General features: G+C 39.7%; 1 long non-coding RNA gene across 3 annotated transcripts in view; it reads left to right on the top strand.

Moving 5' to 3' along the window:
• The window catches only part of LOC140186177 (uncharacterized), a 79,041-nt gene that overhangs the window by 13,750 nt on the left and 45,897 nt on the right, over window positions 1-19,394 (top strand). For all 3 annotated transcript variants that reach the window (XR_011882804.1, XR_011882802.1, XR_011882803.1), the window contains exon 2: window positions 12,905-13,012. This is a non-coding gene — a long non-coding RNA (uncharacterized lncRNA). The remainder of the gene's footprint in view (window positions 1-12,904; window positions 13,013-19,394) is intronic.

Genomic DNA, 19,394 nt, shown 5'->3' on the forward strand with positions numbered 1-19,394 from the left:
GAGACCTTTCACCTGGACTGGGAAGGGAGGAGGAGGACAAGCTAGGTGAAGACAGATGAAGGGGAAGCTGGATGGCTGGGAGGTGATAGGTGGAAAAGGTAATGAGCTGGGGAAGAAGGAATCGGATAGGAGAGGAGAGTGACCATAGGAGACAGGAGAAAGGGAAGTGGAGGGGGGCGTTCACCTGAAGGAGGTGATGGGCGGGTGAGGAGAAGGAAAGGGTTAAGAGGGGACCTAGAATGGGAAATGGAAGAGAATGGGGAGGAATTACAGAAAGTTAGAGAAATCGATGTTCATGCCATCAGGTTGGAGGTTACCCAGACAGAAGATGAGGTGTTGATCTTCCAAATTGAAAGTGGCCTTACGGCAGTAGAGGAGGCCATGGATTGACAAGTCAGAATGGGCATGGAGAACAGAATTTCTGTAGCTGACTTTAGATTTATAGTGTGGATATAAGGAACAAAAAGGCATAATTTAGGGTGGATATGAGGGAGATTTCAACAGACAGACCAGAGAGTTGGGATACATATAATCATAATGTCTACCCCTGACATTAAAATCAACTGCTCAGGACCTGGGAATGTTCCTTTGGCTCCTTATGCTAAAGCATCTGACATTGCCACCACCAAGGGTCAAGAATGAATCATTTTCCTGCTTCAAGGTTAATTAACACAAATCTAAGAAATAGATGCTGTTTGCACTTCAGTTGCAAGTCTTAGTCATCCTTCAGTTTAGGATTTTCAGCTCACTGCAAAATTTCTCCTTGAATAAAACATTACAACTTCTGCTACATCTTCCGATCACAGTAGATCCATTTGAATTTTCCATGGTTTTTAATTGCAGTTTAATCCTTTTGATGTAGATTTTTTAGCTTTGAAAATAAATATACATTTGCCATAAGCACTGAGAAAAGTGCCGTGTAGAAATTGGAAATATGACGGAATCTCACTGTAATGTCATGAAAATATTTGAGTAAATGATAATTATTACTCCATACCAACCAGAACAAATGCTTCTTATCTTGCTATAGTGTGACTGACTTCTATCAGGAATACATCCACTGCTACAGTAACTGATCAGTCAAGGGAAAGAAATACCACTTTGACCTAGAACACCACTTTGCCCTGTACGGAACAAATGCTAATATTTTTCCACAGGTTGGGAAGGAAGAATTTCTGCTAATCAGCTGTGCAACCCTTGGTTCCCTGTTGACTTAATAGCTATTTTTAGAAATGTACATCTTTTCATTTTGCAATATCACACATCTAGCAGGTAAACAGTTTATTTTATGGCTTCTCGAAATCGTGATGCTTTTATTTTAATTCTCTAAATTTCTCTGTATCTTAATTTGTTGTCCTTTACCTTATTCAACTGATCAGATATGTTTTTGCCTTTGTGCATTGATTCAGATTTATTTGTCACATGTGCATTGAGGCATGCAGTGAAATGCATCAATTGCATTAGCAAACACACCCAAGAATGTGTTGGGGCAGCCCACAACTGTCATCAAACATTTGGCCCAAAATCATAATTATGGCAAGGACATTTGCTTTTCAAAATTGGGTTTATTATCCAACTTGTATGATGTAAAATGTATTGTGGCAGCGCTATAGTGTAAAAATATTTTTAAAATTGCAAAATGTGTAAAAATAAAGGAATAAAAGGTGGTGTTCATAGATCATACAGAAATCTGATGGCAGAGCAGAAGAAGCTGTTCCTAAATTGTTCAGCATTTAACCATAGGAGTAGAGGTTGGGAGAAGTTGGGAGGTGTCTCAGGTGAGTGACTGCACTTCTAATATTCTTACAGCAAATCCACCATAGCTGAGAAAGAAGTTTTGTTGAACTTGAGTACATTTGCATAGTGGAAACTAATTGGACATTACTTTGCTACAAACAGATTATTTTATATTGGGGTGTGAAATGGGCATATTTCTGCTATTTCTGACTGCCAACATGGTGGATAAAGTGACAGCTATCACAGAAGATTACAGCTAAGCTAATTTTTAAAAAATATATACTGCCATGTACTATGAATATCTAGAATTTATTTGGGTTTTTAATCACAGACTACTAAGACATAGGAGTCTACTCCACCATTCAATCATGGCTGATTTATTACTCATCTCAACACCATTCTCCTTCCTTCTCCCTACTTTAAATATCCCAATGACTTGTCCTCCACAGCCACCTGTGGCAATGAATTCTACAGATTCACTACCATCTGGCTAAAGAAATTTCTCCTCATCTCTGTTCTAAAGAGATAGCCTTCGATTCTAAGGATGTGCCCTCTGGTCCCAGACTCGCCCACTATAGTAAACATCCTTTCCACATTACTCAATCTAGGGCTTTCTATATTCAATAGGTTTCAATGAGATTGAAACCCCCTGTCCTCCCCACCATTTTTCTTAAGCTCCAGTGAGTACGTCCCTGAGCCGTCAAGCACTCTTCGTATGTTAACCCTTTCATTTCGGGGATCATTCTTGTATACTTTGTCTGGACCCTCTCCAATGTCAGCACATATTTTCTTAGAGAGGAAACATGACATTGATCGCCCTTATTTCTAGCGCTGATGAGACAACCTGACACAGTGGTGCCAAGATAACAACCTCTCTCTTAAGGTCCAAAAATCAAAAGAGCTGATCGTGGATTACAGGAGGAACGGAAACGGGCTCGCCCCAATCAACATCAGTTGAGAGGGTAAGTAGTTTTTAGTTCCTCAGTATACACATCGGCGAAGATCACACCAGCTGTCGTGGCAAAAAAAAAACACAACAGCACCTCTTCCACCCCAGGCGACTCAAGAAGTTCGGCATGAGCCCCTGATTCCTCGAGACCTTCTACAGGGGCACCATTGAGAGCATCCTGACTGGCTGTATCACCACCTGGTACAGGAACTGCACCAACCTTGAACGCTGTGCACTGCAGAGAGTGCTACAGATAGCCCAGCGCATCTGTGGATGTGAACACTCCCTCCATTGAGGACATTTACAGCAGCAGGTGCGTAAAGAAGGTCTGCAAGATCATCGGGGACTTCAGTCACCCCCTCCCCAACCATAAACTGTTTCAGCTGCTTCTGTCTGGCAAATGGTACTGCAACATTAAAGCAAGGACCAACAATCTATGGAACAGTACAAGCCATTAGGCTTATAAATTCGCATGCCTGTACATTGCGACGGAGTCATAACACAAAGTGTTTTGTTTTACTTCCTCACGTTGTGGGGCGGATGTAAGATTTAAATAAATTCAATTCAATATGATGCCCAGAACTGCTCTCAGTACTCGAAGTACAGTCTGACCAATGCCTAATAATGTGAAAAGGTTAGTAGGGATGGGGACTTCTGTCTTTTGCTCTAAGATTCTTTAAGAGCAACACTTGTGTTTCAGTCTACACACTGCAGTTGGTATTTGTTTCTGGAGAAATGTGCACAGCATTTGCCTGAAGGGTTTATGAGCTGTGTGAGCTCATGTGGTTGATAAGCCACACTCAGCTTTAAGACTATGTACTGCCCTGTTTGAATCTCCTTACTATCTTAATTTGGAAGTGATATCTTATGTTCTCCAAGAGACCATTAGCTGTAACTTGAGCAGGGGTTTGTAACAAAACACAAGGTTGCTATGTTTATTCCACTGTACAGTGTTATATCAAGCCTGCAGTGCATTAGAACACAAAATATAGACCAGTACAACACCGGAACAGGTCCTTTGGATCAGAATGTTTTGCCAAACTCAATAAATCAGTAATTAAATGGCCAACTAAACTAATCTCTTCTGCCAATACAATATTCATATCCTTCCATTTTGGGCACATTCATTGTACTTGCCTCCACCATAATACCAGGCATCCACCATTCTCTTTTTTTAAAAAAAAAACTTGCCTCCGCACATCTGTTTTGAATTTACCCCCATTCAGCTTAAATGTATGCTCTCTAGTATTATAAACAGAAGGATTCTGCAGATGCTGGAAATCTAAAGTAACATGCACAAAACATTGAAGAGACTTAGCACCTATGGAGAGGAATAATGAGTCAACATTTTGGGCCAAGACCCTTTATGAGGACTGGAAAAAGAAGGGGGAAATTACCCCCACCTAGCTTCACCCATCACCTGCCAACTTGTACTCTTCTTCCCCCCCCCCCTCCCCTCCCCTTCTTGTACTGGCTTCTTCCCCGTTCCTTTCCAATCCTGATGGACGGTCTCAGCCCGAAACATGGACTCTATTTTTCTCCATAGATTTTGCATGACTTGCTGAAATCCTCCAGTATTTTTGTGTCCTTCTGACATTATGCCTTGGAAGAGGATATTGTCTGCCTACTCCATCTGTGCCTCTCATGATCTTATAAACATCTGTCAGATCTCCGCTCAACCTCTGCTACTCCAGAGAAAACAACCCAAGTTCGTCCAACCTCTCCTCATAGCACATGCTCTCAAATCCAGGCATTATTCTAGTAAACTTCTGCATCTTCTCCAAAGTCTCGACGTCATTTCTATAATTTGTATGTCATTGTGTTTTAGAATTCACGGAGTATGGTGCAAGCAGTTTCTAGTGAATTTAGAATGTGTATTGAAAGGGAATTATTAAAGAAGAGTGTCTTTTATTTTGGAGATTTGTGCAAATAATCTTCAACTGTATTGAGCTGCAATTCTGATTGTAGAAAAAAATCACTAAGTGCACAATCAACTAAGTAATTCTTATTTTGTCATAAGAAATAGGAGCAGAATTAGGCCACTCAGCCCATCAAGTATCCAATATTCCATCATGTTTATCTACTATCCCCCTCAATCCCATTCTCCTATCTTCTCCCTGTAACCTTGACTAATGAAGAACCCATCAACCTACTCAATAACTCAGATATACTCAATGACTTCAGATATACTCAATGACTTGGGCACAGCCGTCTGTGGCAATGAATTCCACAGACTCACCACTCTTTGGCTAAAGAAATTCCTCCTTGTTTCTGTTCGAAAGGGATGTATAAAACATTGGTCAGTCCATGCTCCAAATACTGTGTGCAATTCATCTCAAACTTCCTTCTGAGCAATCCTCCTGTGGCTAAAGAAAGCTGTGCTGCAGTACAGATTTTGCTGCATGTCTGATACCCCCATGCTAGACCAAGTTATAAATCAGTCATGGGGATGCATTGTGGGTACATCTTTCAAGCAGCATGCGTAATTCATCAGTACAATATAATTTTATGAAGACCTTGAATGGTACAAAATTGCCTTGTATTAAACTAAGAGATGACCAGTTTATTTTCAGTGGTTGAGCTTGAAGGCAATCTTTTGGCCAGCTTATTAGGAAAACCTTCATGTACTTCTTTGAATTGTACCATCCTTTTTCTTTTTGCTTTCCCCTTAACAGGCAAATAGGGGCTACATTTGACAGTTCTTTTGAATACGGTCAACATTAATAATGCTGTAGACAAAAAGCTGGAATGAATAAACGCTAAAATATCAGCAAAGTAACATGAGAATTATAAACACTAAAATGTTTCATGTAATGTAAGAATGATAAAGTTCAAAGTAAATTTATTATCAAAGTGCTTACTCTCAGTGGCCACTTTATTCGGTACCCCCCGACCTCACTCTTTAACAGGGTATTTTTGCCCACAGAACTATTGTTCTCTTGATTTTTTTTCTGTTTCTCACGCCATTCCCTGTAAACTCTAGGGACGGTAGTGTGGAAAAATCCCAGCAGATTAGCAGTTTCTGAGATACTCAGACCACCCCGTCTGGCATCAACAATCATTCCACAGTCAAAGTCACTTAGATCACATTTCTTCCCCTTTCTGATGTTTGGTCTGAACAACAACTAAACCTCTTGTCCATGTCTGCATGCTTCTATGCATTGAGTTGCTGCCACATGTTTAGATATTTGCATTAATGAGCAGGTGTACCTAATAAAGTGGTCACTGAGTGTATATTGCCCACTACTTTGTGTTGGTCCAGTAAATACTATTCAGGAATGAGGATCATTGTCTCCTATTGCAAAGATGTTTTCTAGGGGTGTTTAAATTATCATAGAATTCTCCTTACAATTTATAAATGTATCCTGCAAAACATCAGTTTCAACTCTTTTCAAAAACTAGCAAATTAAGGCAGAGGGACATAACAGATTCAAGTGTGACTGTCATGTTGGGCTCCTCAGATGGGTACTAGTGGCTAGTGGGAAGTCCTCATAGAAAGTAAGAACCTAATATAGATGAGAAGGCTTCGGCCCAAAATGTCAGCTGTATTTTTTTCCATAATTGCTGCCTGGCCTGCTGAGTTCTTCCAGCATTTTGTGTGTGTTGCTTGGATTTCTAGCATCTGAAGATTTTCTCTTGTTCATGGATGAGAGGAAACTGAAGGGCTATGCGGGAGTGAATCTCCAAGAAGTCCACAACTTTGTCGTCGTTTGGAGTCCTATATACCTCAGTGACCCAGAGATCTACGTTGGCTGGAGTCAGGCCTTTATGCTTTGGCTCTTAGTAGGATCATCCTTGTCTTTCTTTCTTTATTAATCTTTTTATTGGTTTAAAAAGAGCATATATACAAACAAGAGGAGAATTATTTCAAATATATATATCAATAACAATACTAACAGAAAGTGAAATAGACATTATCAAAATTGTACATAGTATTAAGCTAATATGTAGTATATAATAAGAAAACAGCTAATTCTCTTACCAATTCATAAAGAGAGAAAAAAAACTTAAAATTTTTTAGATGAGAAGGGAAAAAAAACCCACTACACTATATGAAAAAAAGGGGGGAAAGGAGACTGGACAGTCCATTCTGAAGATATGACCAAAAAAAAGGGAAAGACTTCCTGATCAAATTTAAAACTTCGAAAAAAAATTGGGAGAGTAATAAATCGAATCAAATGAAAATATTGAATAAAAGGTCACCAGATTTGCTCAAATTTAAAGGATGTATCAAATGTCTGACTTATTTTCTCTAAACTTAAAAAGAACATAATGGAGGAAAGCCAATAAAAGACAGGTGGATTAGAATCCTTCCACTTCAATAAAATGGCTCTCCTAGCCAATAAAGGTGAAAAGGCTATCATACGTTGAGCGGAAACAGGAATATTTCCTGCTTCCGATGGGATAATCCCAAAGATTGCCGTAAGTAAATTAGGTTGTAGGTCCAGATCCAAGACTTTTGATAGTGTTTTAAAAACATCTGTCCAAAAATTATCTAGCTTTATGCAAGACCAAAACATATGAGTTAAAGTGGCCACCTTAATATTACATCTGTCACAAATAGGATTGATGTTGGAAAAAATAGGTGCTAGTTTATCCTTTGACGTATGGGCCCGATGCACTACCTTGAACTGTATCAGGGAATGGCGGGCACAAATAGATGAGTTATTAACTAAATGAAAAGTTTTACTCCATTGATTATCTGAAAATGACTCTTGAAATTCCAATTCCCAAGTATGTTTGATTTTATCATTAGATATCATTCGTAAATTCAATAACCGTTTATAAATTATAGCTAGCAACCCTTTTTGAAGTGGTTTAAGCTGAAAGGGAGCATCTGTCATATTAGGTGGATAAGCAGAAGGGTAATTTGGCAGCAAACCACATAAAAAATTCCTAATTTGTAAATACTAAAAAAGTGTACATTAGATAAATCATAGTTATCCACTAACTGAGAAAGAGACATTAAACAATCCCCTAAAAGTATCTGAAAAAGTTGTTATTCCCTTGGTTTTCCAAATTAAAAAGGCCTTATCCAAAGTTGATGGTTTAAAAAAGTAATTGAAATGGATATTACTAGAAAGAACAAAATTATTTAACAAAAAATCTATGAAACTGAAACCTAATTCTTAATGTATGTTTAATAATAGGATTAAAGTCTTATCTACTAATCTTAGAAAACAAAAAGGGAAGAGGAGCTCCCAGTAAAGAGGCCAAAGAGAACCCCTTCACCGAGTTTTCCTCCAAATCCAACCATGAAGGACATTCATGTATGTCTGAATAATGAATCCAAAAACTAATATATCGAATATTAATTGCTCAATAATACATTCTAAAATTTAGCAAAACCATACCACCATCCTTTTTTAATTTCTGCAATAAGGGTTTACTCAATCTAGGATTTTTATTATTCCAAATATAAAATAAGGTTATAGAGTCTATTCTGTCAAACAACTTTTGAGGAACAAAGGGAGGAACTGCCTGAAATATATATAAGAATTTCGGTAGAACTATCACTTTAAAAGCATTAATTCGACCTATTAATGATAATGTCATAGGTGACTATTTAGAAAGCATTTGTTGGGTGTAATCAATTAATGGGAGAAAATTATATTTATACAGGTCCTTAAAATTTTTAGTAATTTTAATACCAAGATAAGTAATTTTTAGCAATACTAAAAGGTAGTTGATGATATTGATCCGAGTAATTATTAATGGGAAATAACTCATTTTTATGTAAATTTAATTTATATCCAGAAAAACTACTGAATTCAGAAAATATAGATAACATAGAAGGAATAGATTTCCTAGGATCTGAAACATAAACTAACAGGTCATCTGCATACAAGGAAACCTTGTGTACTTTGTCTCCTCTCTTAATACCCTGAACAGTATTGGAATCTCTAAGAGCAATAGCAAGGGGTTCTAAAGCCAAGTTAAATAATAAAGGGCTAAGAGGACATCTCTGCCGAGTACCTCTGTATAATCTAAAGTAAGGAGATTTTTGATATAACCGCAGCCATAGGGGCTTGATAGATCAATTTGATCCAGGAAATAAATCCCGGACCAAAATTAAATCTTTCCAAAACCTCAAATAAGTAAGACCACTCCACCCTATCAAAGGCTTTCTCTGCATCAAGAGAAACAACACATTCAGATTCTTTAGATGGAGAACAGTGAATAATGTTTAATAATCTTTGAATGTTAAAATGTGATTATCTATTTTTAATAAATCCAGTTTGATCATTGGAAGTAACACTAGGTAAAAGACTCTCGAGTCTATTAGCCAAGATCTTATAAAGAATTTTAAAATCCACATTCAGTAGAGAGATTGGTCTATAGGAAGCGCATTCAGATAAATCTTTTTTCTTTTTTGGGAATTAATGAGATTGATGCTTCATAAAAAGTTTTTGGGAGATTCCCAGAGGAGGGTCACCTTTGTCAACATAGAAAGGTAGAAGCCAGACTAAGTGGTCCACCAGTTCTTCAGGTTTAGAGGTTCAGTTTAGGACTAACTACCCTGACTGGTAAAATAAAATTGTTATGGAAACAGCAATGAACAATCCTTCTACATCTGAGTGTGATTGTATTCCTGAGTCTCCACCCGGGACTTGAATGACTAACAGTAGTGAAAACCAGGAGGAAGTTACTGACATGAAGAAAGCCCTGAACACCACTACAGATGGAAGACCTTCATTGCTGCCCTAAATGTCAGGGGTGTAACGGGCAGTAAGTAAGTGTGTGGGAGGGAAGGGTTAGATTAATTTTAAAATCGGTTTAAAAGCTCAGCACAACATCGTAGGCCAACAGGCGGGACTGTTGTATGTTCCAATATAACCAAAAAACTAAGTCACATTAATGATCTGTGAAATACTAACATTAAACTGTCAGCAGATTTGTTTCATGCACTATAAATCAAAGATGTTTGTTTGGCATTCAGCATTTGAGAAGCAGAAGGTCACAGCCATGATCTAGTAGCTGCTGATCTATGCAGTGAAGGTCACCTTAAGGTCAAAATGATTTATCTCAGAAACTGTAGAAAAAACACCAACGTTGGGAAAAGGGTATTTAGTTGCCCTTGATGATCTTTAAAATCCCTTTGGTGTGTAATTTAACTGCTAGAATCTTGCTGATTTTCTTTTTATTGTTAGAATATGACTTGGTAATATGGATTTGGCTCATTATTGAGTATTTAATTGGCCAGCTCCATCACAGGCACCAGCCTCCCCACCATCAAGGACATCCTCAAAAGGTGATGCCTCAAGAAGACGGCATCCATCATTAAGGACACCCACCACCAGGATGTATACTCTCCTCACTACCATCAGCTGTAAAACACATTCAACATTTCAGGAACAGCTTCTTCCTCTCCACCATCAGATTTCTAAATGGACAATGAACCCATGAACTCTACCTCACTATTTTTCCGCTCTTTTAAAGCTACTTATTTAATTTTTATACATCTTTTTATTGTAATTTATAGTATAATTGGGTATTACACTGTACCATTGCTGCAAAGCAACAAATTTCACAATGTGTCGTGATAATAAACCTGTTTCTGATTCTCAAATTCCTTCTACAAAAATAACCACTTGGAAACTCCACACAGTTGAAAAAGTTTACAGTTTCTTCAAGTTACTGCATTCACGAGGAATTAAAATCCCACTATCTTGAAGGATTGAACAGAGTATTGGGAAGTTTTTCATTTAACATTTATCTGAATCATCTATTTAGTTCAGATGCGGGTATTTATTCATTTGAAATTGGTTTAGGATCATTAATTATGAAGGTGGACAGCCATATGATACTGTCCATAAAGTTTTCTTCAGTCTGTAAAATGCATACACAAAATAATCTACCAGAATAATAATCCAAAATAATCTAAAGCATTGATATACCTTTTAAAAACTCTCCTCTTGTACTTGTAGTTTCATTAATTATGGCTGAGGCCTTCGTCAGTCAGAGTTGACCATGGATTTTCTATCCTATCTGTGTAGATACACAAGCCTGGACGGTGCGCTGTGGAGAGCAAGGTGTTGCCCATATAGCAAGCTCCCCCTCTCCATGCATCTGCTGAACCCAAAGAAACGGCAGAGACTGATACTGTTTGGTACCAGCAGCTTCACAGGAGTTGCCAGTAAACATTGAACTCAGTTTAGGACTGCCTTAGAGACTTCAGCTTCCAATTTCTTCCTCAGGGTTTACTCCTGAAGCCCTCCCCATGAGTGGGTATAGTCGCAAGGCAGTGGAAGTTTGAGATCTGAGTTTTCCTTCTGCTATATGAGCTGCCAACCACGTCTGACGAGCCCCATCTACCCAAAGTGACTGGTTTTAAGGCACCAGTAACCCACCTTTGCCCCTTCTCCTGTCAGTAGAAATGGTTCTGCTGGGCTTAGTAGCAAAGCCACACGTGAAGGTCAGGAGCTGGACTTAGTTGTCAGAGACTATTTGAGCTGCACACCACTAGGAGCATTTAATAGGTAGTGGAGGCTTGTCACCATTACCACCTCCAGCTATAACAACCTTAAGGAACCTCATTAATTATAATGGAATTTTATAAAAAAACATTCAGTTGTTTTAGTGAAATGAATTTCAGCATTTCCTCCATTTATTGTGTGAGCTTGATTATTTTACATCCACCAGTAATTTAGATGATTAATTCAGTGACTTGTTAACAGTGTAACATTTTGGATATTGCTGTTCAGCTTTCTGAGATTTAATTTCTCCTTTTTTTTAAATGTCAAAACAAAAGAAAATATTAGATACCATGGTTTAATCTGCTTTTCACTATTAGAGGTGTATAAAACTGAATGATTACACTGTTTTGTCTTTGTAACATGTAATTATTGAAAATAATGCTTCAAGTTCATTCGATTTTAGAAAAATAATATTTAAAAAATGGACATTTAGAGAAAAATATCCTGCACATTTTATTTTTGATCCATTCATGATACTGAAATAATAATAGCAGCTATCATTAAGGACACTCGCCATCCAGGATATCCCCCCTTCTCATTGCTACAATTAGGAGCATGAAGACCACACACTCAACGTTTTAGGAACAACTTCTTTCCTTCTGCCATCAGATTTCTGTATGGACTATGAACACCAGCTCACTTTTTGCTCTACTTAATTATTTCATCATATTTATTGTAACTTGTAGTAATTTTTATGTATGGCACTGTCCTTCTGCTGCTAAACCAATTCCATGATGAATGTCAGTGATAATAAATCTGATTCTGATTAAAACTATTATACTGGGCTGGGACCCTATTCAGTTAAATACTATTTCTTGCCTCCACTCCTTCAGGCCTCTGTCCTGAACAAACTTGGTCAAGATTCCAAACTACCTCTGCACTCTCTTCAACATGAAGAATATTGGTGGAAGAACGATGAACCTACTGTATAAAGAAAGGCCGAGATAGAGTAGATGTGGAAAGGTGGTTTCCTAGAGTGATGGAGTCTAAGAACAGAGGGTGCAGCCTCAGGGAAGAAGAATGTCTCTTTAGAACAGAGATGAGAAGGGATTTCTTTAGTTAGAGAGTGGTGAATCTGAGGAATTCATTGATATAGATGGCCCTGGAGGCCAAGTCAGTGGGTATACATAAAGCAGAGATTGGTAGGTTCTTGAGTAGTCGGGGTGTCAAAAGTTACAGGGAGAAGGCAGGAGAACGGGGTTTAGAGGAATAACAAATCAGCCATGATAGCAAGGCAGAGCAGACACAATGGGACAGTTGGCCTCATTCTGCTCCGATATCTTATGGTCTAACATATTAGTAACATGTCCCTAGGTCTTGAGTTGCATCCTGAACATTGGCTCTTTTCCCTCCCCCCAAATCCAACCAGATGCCATTTTTGATCCCAGCTGGTCCACGTTGTACAAGGAAAAATGTGCAATGGCAGGCTTGAGCTTGTAGGAGTTTGTTGCACAGTAATCTGATTGTGTGATCTTTTAGGGCACATGTCATTTTAAAGGCCACTTCCTTTTGGCTTGTATTCTAAAGTAAAATTTTAAATGTATGTATATTTGAACTATTTTCTTTGAATTGTTTTTTAATTATAACAAGTTTCTTGCATTAACACTGGAATGTTGCCATTTTTTAACCTTTGTCTTGAAAATTGCTTTATGACTGGCAAGCAAAAAATAGTCCAAAGTAAGTTTATTGTCTAAGTACATATATATCACCAAATACAACCCTAAGATGTGTTTTCTTGTAGGCAATCACAGTAAATACAAGAAACACGATAGAATCAATGAAAGACTGCACCCAACAGGATGGACAAACACCAATGTGCAAAATACAACAAACTCTGCAAACGCAAAAGGTAGAATGAATGAATGAATGAATAAATAAATAAATAAGCAATAAATAGCGAGAACATGAGATGAAGAGTCCTTGAAAGTGAGTCCATAGGTTGTAGGAACAGTTCAGTGATGCAGCAAGAGATGAGCACATTAATAATGTCATTATCCTTGCAAGCAAGCAAAATGCATTTTAGTGGATACTGATCTCAGAAGACTTGGTTGTGATAATCACTTATCCAACTGTGAGTTAGGTGGTTCTATCTTGGGTTCAAGGTCATTAACAAGCATGCATGACTAAAACATTGCCAAGTTGTGTCTTTTGACTGTGCACATTATGATTTCTGAGTAAGATTCTCATTTCAGCACTTTCAGATTTTTCAGGACCTGTATTTCAATTTTTCTCTTTGACATTACAACTTTGGAGTACGTATAGTGCTCTATTCTTAACCCTCTTTCCTGTCTTAACCCAACCCTAACTCTTACTTGGCCATTATTTATGTTGAGTTTATGATCTCGTGAAGGTGGTGTTGAGATTTTAAAAAAACTTATACCACCTGTACCTGCCTTGCTGATCTGTTTTCCTGATTGCAGGTCTTGGTCCAAACATGGAGGTCTAAACTTGTTGGCTTGAAGTATACAAGGGATTTGGTCTCAGTGGCAGTGGAATTCTGGGTATACAGTGTGGGCAACACAGTCGCATAGTAGTTAGCACGATGCTATTACCCCTCGGCCATCAGAGTTCAGAGCTTAATTCTGACAACATCTGTAAGGTCAAATCACAAACGAGAGAATCTGCAGATGCTGGAAATCCAAGCAACACACACAAAATGCTGGAGGAACTCAGCAACCAGGCAGCATCTATGGGAAAAAAGTACAGTCGACATCTCGGGCTGAGACCCTTCAGGAGACCTGGGGAAGAAAAAAGATGAGTAGATTTAAAAGGTGGGGGATGGGAGAGAGATAGGTGAAACCGGGAGGTGGAGGCGTGAAGTAAAGAGCTGGGAAATTGGTGAAAACGATACGGGGCTGGAGAAGGGAGTGTCTGATAGGTGGGGATAGAAGGCCGTAGAGGAAAGAAAAGGGGAGAGGAGCACCAGAGGGAGGTGATGGGCGTGCAAGGAGATAAGGTGAGAGAGGAAAAAGGGAATGGGGACTGATGAAGGAGAGGGCAGGGTTGGGGGGGGTGGCATTACCAGAAGTTCAAGAAATCGATGTTCATCCCAGTACAATTTCAAGGAGTGGTATCTCAGAAAGGCAGCGTCCATTATTAAGGATCTCCAGCACCCAGGACATGCTCTTTTCTCACGGTTGCCATCAAGTAGGAGGTACAGAAGCCTGAAGGCACACACTCAGCAATTCAGGAACAGCTTCTTCCCCTCTGCCATCTGATTCCTAAATGGTCACTACCTCACTTTTTTAATATATAGTATTTCTGTTTTTTGCATTACTTTTAATCTATTCAGTATATGTATACTGTCGCAAACACAAGAAAATCTGCAGATGCTGGAAATTCAAGCAACACACACAAAATGCTGGTAGAACGCAGCAGGCCAGGCAGCATCTATAGGAAGAAGTACAGTTGACGTTTATGTGGTCCTGATGAAGGGTCTCAGCCCGAAATGTCAACTGTACTTCTTCCTATAGATGCTGCCTGGCCTGCTGCGTTCCACCAGCATTTTGTGTGTTACATATACTGTAATTGATTTAGTTATTTTTTTTTTCCTTCTATATTATGTATTGCATTGTAATGCTGCTGCTAAGTTAACAAATTTTACATCACATGCCGGTAATAATAAACCTGATTCTGATTCTGATTCATGCCATCAGTTTAGAGGCTACCCAGTCAGAATATAAGGTGTTAATCCTCCAACCAGAGCGTGGCCTCATCGCGACAGTCGAGGAGGCCATGGATTGTCATGTCGGAATGGGAGGTAGAATTAAAATGAGTAGCCACTGGGAGATCCTGCTTCTTCTGCCAGATGGAGCGTAGGGGTGTGGCGAAGCTGTCTCCCAACCTACGACAGGTTTCACCGATATACAGGAGGCGACACCGGGAGCACTGGACACTGTATATGACCTTACCAGGGATAGGGTCCCTTGTGCCCTCACCCACCACTCCACCAGCTCTGTGTCCAGCACATAATTCTCCAGAACCTCTGCCATCTCCAATGGGATCCCACCACCAAGTACATCTTTCCCTCCACCCCACTTTCTGCTTTCTGCAGGGATCGGTCCCTATGTGACTCCCTTGTCCATTTGTCCCCCCTCAGTGATCTCCCTCCTGGCACTTATCCTTGCAAGCGGAACATGTGCTACACCTGCCTCTACACCACCTCCCTCACTACCATTCAGGGCCCCAAACAGTCCTTCCAGGTGAGGCGACACTTAACTTCCAGGTGAGTCTGTTGGGGTCGTATACTGCGTCCAGTGCTCCTGGTGTGGCTTCTTGTATATTGGTGAGACCCAAAATAGATTGGGAGATTGCTTTGACGAGCACCTACACTCTGTCCGCCAGAAGAAGTGGGATCTCCCAGTGGCCACCCATTTTAATTCCACTTCTCATTCCCATTCCAATATGTCAATCCATGGCCTCCTTTACTGTCGTGATGAGGCCACACTCAGGTTGGAGGAACAAAACCTTGTATTCATCTGGGTAGCCTCTAATCTGATGGCATGAACATTGATTTCTCAAACTTCCGATAATTTCACCCCCAAACCACCCCTGCGCGCACTCCTTCACCAGTCTCCATCCCCCTTTCCCTCTGTCACTTTACCTCCTTGCCTGCCTATCACCTGCCTTTGCTGCTCCTCCCCAATTTTTAAAAAATCTTCCATGGCCTTCTGTCTTCGCCTATCAGACTCCCCCTTCTTCAGCCCTATATCTCTTTCACCAATCAACTTCCCAGCTCTTTACTTCATCCCGCCTCTCCCGGTTTCACCTATCATCTTAGAAAACATAGAAACATAGAAAACCTGCAGCACAATACAGGCCCTTGGGCCCACAAAGTTGTGCCGAACATGTCCCTACCTTAGAAATTACTAGAGTTACCTATAGCCCTCTATTTTTCTAAGCTCCATGTACCTATCCAAAAGTCTCTTAAAACACCCTATCATATCCACCTCTGCCGCCAGCAGCCCATTCCACGCCTGACATCTCCTCTGTACCTACTCCCAAGCACGTTAAACCTGTGCCGTCTTGTGACAGCCATTTCAGCCCTGGAAAAAAGCCTCTGACTATCCACACAATCAATGCCCCTCATGATCTTATACACCTTGTTTTTCTCTCATCATCTTATACATGTTGTTTTACTCTTTCCCTTCCCTCCACTATTTAAATCTACACATCTTTTTTTTTCCAGTCCTGCCAAAGGGTATCGGCCCAAAACATCGACTACTTTTTTTCCATAGATGCCGTCTGGCCTGCTGAGTTCCTCCAATATTTTGTGTGTTACTACCATCTATAAGGTGTTTGCACGTTCTCCCTGTGGGTTTTCTCCAGGTGCTCCTGATTCCTCCCACAGCCCAAAGACTTACTAGTTAGCAGGTTAATTGGTCATTGTAAATTGGCCCATGATTAGGCTAGGTTTAAATTGGGGGTTGCTGGACAGTCCAGTTCGAAGGCTGGAAGGGCCTGTTCTGTACTGAATCTCTAAGTAAATAAAAAAAAATCATCAAGGATGCTCTCTTCACCCTGCTGTCATCAGGAAGAAAGTACAGAAACTTCAAGACCCACATCCCCAGGTTCAGGAACAGCTATTATCCCTCAACCATCAGGCTCTTGAACCAGAGGGAATAACTTCACTCAACTTCATTCAACCTAGCACTGAACTGTTCCCACAACCTATGGACTCACTTTCAAGGATTCTTCATCTCATGTTCTCAATATTTATTGCTTATTTACTTATTATTATTAGTATGTTTGTACTTACTGTGAATGCCCACAAGAAAATTAATCTCATGTGTATATATATTCATGTGTGTGTATGTATATGTATACATATATACATATTTACTTTGAAACATTGAACCTTTGGACTCTGGGAATGTAAAGTGCCAAGTATTATTTAACAAACACAGAAGGTAAAAATATTGCTTATTGAAAACCCAAATGATTCATCTCAACAAATCTCCCCACAAATCAGTAAATATTAGTAACAAGAGCAGTTACCTGTAATTTACAGCCAGAATATGCCTATGTTTTATGAAAAATTACCCAAGGAAATAGAAAATGTTGTTCTGTGGGTGAACATAAGTGATTTCAACTCTGCCATGGGCGCTCCCAAACCTGACTGTGAAAGGAGGAGGCCTGGGCATGGAGCTAGCAATCCTAACATGTAAAAATCCAGAGCTACAGAAACACCAGCAGAAGCTCCAAAAACCTCATCCCTGGGAGAAGAAAGATCTTTGCCTAGAAGATAGGCTACACCTGGGGACAACTTGAAAGACTTGCCCAGGACAGAGATCTCTGTTGAGCTGCTGTCATTGACCTATGCCCCAGTAAGGGTCATGAGCTAAGGAGACGAAGAATATTTCTGCTTATGTATAAGCTGTAAATTCTAAGAAATATTTATCTTTCAAAGGCACAACCACAGTAAGTGTACCACCATCTGCCCATTGCTTTTGTCTTTAATTTTTGACAAAAAGTTATAAACCTTTCACTCAACTTAGTAGAAGAAATGCCTGAACATTGGCAATTGATACCATCCAAATAAAATTGTAATTTTACCATATAATCTGCCAAAAGTAGAACTTATACATGCAAGTGCATTTGTATGAAACTCTGTGCTTACAAAGACTATTTCTCACTGTATTGAGTGCAGTTGCACATAAATTATACCTTGGAACAGCAGAATAGTGTTTAGCACTATGTCACAAACTGCAGAGTTGCTCTCAGATTTGCACTCAGCCAAGAATGGCACACTTGGTGAATTTTCAATGAGCTGTACCATCTCAAATATGCAACCTACGTATTCACAAGAGATTCTGCAGATGCTGGAAACCCAGAGTAACACACACAAAATGCTGGGGAATAGACAGTCAATGTTTCACACTGAGACCCTTCATCAGGGCTGGGATGGATGGGGTAAAGATGCTAGAATAAGGGGAGGGGAGGGGAAGGAGTACAAGCTAGAAGGTGATGTGAAGTCAGATGAGGGGGAATGTGAGTGGGGGAGGGGAAATGAAATGAGAAGCTGAGAGGTGATAGGTGTAACAGGTAAAAGGCTGCAGAAGAAGGAATCTGATAGGAGAGAGAGAGTGGACCATGGGAGAAAGGGAAGTTGGAGGGCCACCAAGGGAGGTGACAGCCAGATGAGGAGAAGGGATAAGAGGCTGGAGTGGGTATTGAAGAAAGAAGGGATGGGGGAATTACTGGAACTTGGGGAAATCGATGTTCATGTCACCAGGTTGGATGCTACCTGATGACATAAAAATATGAGGTGTTGCTTCTCCATTCTGAGAGTGGACTCATCACGGCAGAAGTGGAGGCCATGGATTGACATGTCATTTACGTAGGTGCCATCTGACATACTGAGTTCCTCCAACATTCTGCACATTTACAGCCTGCATATTGATGTTTTATTTTACTTTAATGCTGGGGCACAGAGTACCTAAAATGTTATCTTTAATCCAATCAGTTCTTAAAATATTAATGTGCTATTTAGAAGATAGATCTGGGGAGTTTCTTCCCTCCACCTCACCTGTTTTTTTAAAATTATCTTAATGTTGTTACAATGTGGACCAAGAATCAGAACCAATTCTGTTAACCATCATCATCATCATCATCATCATCATCATCATCATTAGGTGCCATGCCCAGTTTGAGCTTTGACTGCCATGGACCACACACTCCTGTTTCAGGTCAAGTGGATCAATTCATTGGTATTAATTTCCAGTTCTCTGGCTGCTGTCTCCATCATCATTTGTCTTTGCCTTCCTCTTGCTTTCTTCCCTTCAATCTTTCCCATAATTACGGTGCATTCTAACTCCTCTTTCCTAATCACATGTCTGATAAAGTCATGTTGCCTTTTCATGATCTCATACATTATTTCTCTTTTTGTGTTTGCTATGTTCATGACAGCCTCATTAGATATTCATCTTGTCCTTGATATTCTTTGCATCCTCCTCAAAAACTATACCTCTGCTGCTTCAATGCGTTTCCTCATGTTACTAGATATTGTCCAACATTCTGAGCCATATAACATAACTGGATAAACGTAACATTTCAGTGTTCTGAGGCGGGTTGTCATGCCTAGTTTAGTGTTAGTCAGTATACCTTTATTTCTTGTAAAGGTGTCTTTTGCCATCCCTATTCTTCTTTTGATGTCTATGTCGCACCTGCCATCTGATGTCACCCAGCTTCCTAAGTAGCAAAAGTTCTGTACTTGTTTTATGTCTTCCCCG

This window comes from Mobula birostris, chromosome 22 (genome assembly GCF_030028105.1).
Source record: "Mobula birostris isolate sMobBir1 chromosome 22, sMobBir1.hap1, whole genome shotgun sequence".
In the NCBI taxonomy this organism is placed as follows: domain Eukaryota; kingdom Metazoa; phylum Chordata; class Chondrichthyes; order Myliobatiformes; family Myliobatidae; genus Mobula; species Mobula birostris.